Below are 2,912 nucleotides of genomic sequence, written 5' to 3' on the forward strand. Positions count from 1 at the left end.
AAAAAAAAAAAAAAAAAAAAAAAAAAAAAAATTTCTGTTCTAATCAAGTTCAATGTAATAACTGGCAGGCATCCATAGCTTCTGTTCTTTAACATGTGAATAATTCTTTGCTTAAGATATTGACTCCATTATTATACTTACTGGTTCTGGGATAGCTATGATCTGAGGAATATAGCTGTTTCATGCATAAAATAAATGCTTTTTCTCTACAAGCATTTTTTTAAATCTTGATTTTGTTAGTCATATAACTTTCTAACAGTGATATTTGAAATATATAATGGTATGGTAAAAGAATACCATAGATATTGGAAATGAAATTTATTATTAAATAATATTTAGATTATTACAAAATTCAACATAACTTTATTGCTACATCAGGGTAGTTTCTTAATAAAAAGCTGATCCAGGTACCTTTACCTGTTTGATTTAGTATGCCATATGAGTCTTAGTAAATTGGCATTTAGTTTGAAAATAAATTTTGGCTAAGTTATAGCTGAGAGATAAACTATGTATTGGATTAAGTCTTAATGATTATAACCTGAAAGTATTATAGAAATGAACATTGAGAGCCATTTATAATACATAACATTAGATGTCTGTTAAAATGTTCTAGATGTTTATGGTACTGTTGTTCTTTTCCTATATTTGGTAAGAAAAAAACCCCTATAATTTGTGGGGGAGTAAAAAGGAAAAGAAAGAGAAGGAATGAGCAAAATTGAGTGGGTGGGGCATATCAGTTTCAGAGAGCTGCCATAACAAAATACCACAAACTGGGTAGCTTCAAACAACAGAAATGTATTATCTCATAGTTTTGGAGATTAGAAGTCTGAAATCAGGGTGTTGGCAGGGCTATGATTTTCCTGAATGTTCTAGGAAAGGATCCTTCCTTGCCTCTTGCTCGCTTCTGGTGGTTGTCCGCAATCCTTGGCTTGTAGACACATCTCTGCAATCTCTGCCGCCATCATCACATGGCATTCTCCCTATGTGTCTCTGTGTCCAGATTTCGTCTTCTAAGGACACCAGTCATACTGGATTTAGGTTTAGGGCCCACCCTAATCCAGTATGACTTCATCTTAACTTGATTACATTTGCAAAGACCTTGTTCCACACAAGGTCACATTCACAGATTCTGGATGGATATAAATTTTGGGGGGACACTATTCACTCCAGTAATACAGAGGTGCTGTAAAGTCAATTTATATTTTGAGATTTAAACCAACACACTTACTAAAGCAAACAGGTAGATACATTTTCTGTAAGAAACTTATTTTTATTTGCAGCTACATTCATATGTATGCTTTCCCACTGTATAGGCCTAGGTATCTACTATTTTCCATTCATGAGCAGAGATAGCATTGAAGGAATATTTGGTTATGAAATAGCTATTTATGTTGCTGTGGAAGCAGGAGACTTTCCACATGACCTCGTAATAGCCCAATGATTATAGAACCACGCTAGACTTTTCTTGAGCATTTTAACTGCTACTAGAATAATACCTTTGTTCCTATTTATTTTATTACTTTAACAGTGCCTGATGCTGATTTATTTAGTGAAGAATGAATTAATGAAAAAGTGGTGTATGCGTGTGCCTCTCCATTGAGGGGTTGTCAATAGACGCATTATATGGGGAGTTTTCATTTTGTAAATATACTTTCTTCAATCTTTTTTAAATACCCAACTGGTGGTGGCGTCCTTCACACACTGTTCTACACTTTGCTTTTATTACTAACAGTATATCATTCCATATTACTATACAAATGCTATGATTATGTGATATTCCATTGCATAGATATAATTTATTGAACTAGTCTTTTTTTATTTTTAATTTTGAAAAATACCCATAACATTAAGTTTGCAATCATAACCGTTTTTATATGTGCAGTTTAGTTTTGTTAAGTATATTCACATTATTGTGTAACCAATTTCCAGAACGTTTTCATCTTGCAAAACCACGACTCCATACTAAACAGCTTCCCATTTCCTCCTCCTGGCAACCACTTTTCTTTCTAGTTCTATGAATTTGAGCTTGGCCTCCCTTTTTAGTTGTTTTCATCTTTGCTCTTACAAACAATGCTGCAATAAATAGCCTTGCATGTATGTCATTTTGCACATGAGTAAGTGTATCTGTAAGATGAATTCTTAGAAGTGGGATTGCTGGGTGAAAAGATCTTCATGTTTCTTAGTTTGGATATATATTGCCAAATTGACTTCCAACACTATTGTATCAATTTATACTCTCCCAGCAATGTATGATATAGCAGCTGTTTCAGTATATTTCAGTAAAGTTAGCTTGTCAGCCAAACTGAATTGGGAACTTGGGAAAGGAAAGCGCACCGTGAAGGAAAGTGGGTCTGCTGGATTTCGCAAGAGGCTGGCATCTCCCAGTGTTCCGCCTCCCTCCTACCTCTGTTTCTTCAGGATTCTCCACTGCATTCTGAGGTGCTCAGTGTATTGGGTTGACAACGAAGGGTGACTGGGGAGAGGGGAAGCAGGTGGGCTCCAGGCCTCCCAATCCCTGTTTCATCCAGGACTATTGCATACAAGCAGCTCGATTTCTTTCCCTGTAGCAGCGAGGGAGGTGAGTGAATGTTAATGTGTAATCAGCCTCTGTGATTCATGTCAGACGTCTGAGGAACCCTCGAAGCTTCTTTGTAGAATCCTGATGTTTGAAACTGATGCTCAATTTTATTTTTTTCTGTGAAGTAAATTTACTATAAAATGAGGTATAACCTCATGGAAATACCACTGTTTTCCTTAGAGTATATACCCATATAGGTTTTGGTCCAGTGACTTTTCATTTGGATATTTTAAATGCATGTAATATCTTTATTAGTTTTCTTATTTTAAAATGAAGATAATATATTTTTGTAATGTTGCATATTTTATTGTACAGTAGAATTTGAAGGGCTTTG

General features: G+C 35.0%; 1 protein-coding gene across 2 annotated transcripts in view; it reads left to right on the plus strand.

The window, feature by feature from the left end:
• The window catches only part of LPGAT1 (lysophosphatidylglycerol acyltransferase 1), a 64,406-nt gene that overhangs the window by 26,041 nt on the left and 35,453 nt on the right, over window positions 1-2,912 (plus strand). The window lies entirely within an intron of this gene.

Source organism: Hipposideros armiger, unplaced genomic scaffold (genome assembly GCF_001890085.2).
Source record: "Hipposideros armiger isolate ML-2016 unplaced genomic scaffold, ASM189008v1 scaffold_22, whole genome shotgun sequence".
NCBI lineage: Eukaryota > Metazoa > Chordata > Mammalia > Chiroptera > Hipposideridae > Hipposideros > Hipposideros armiger.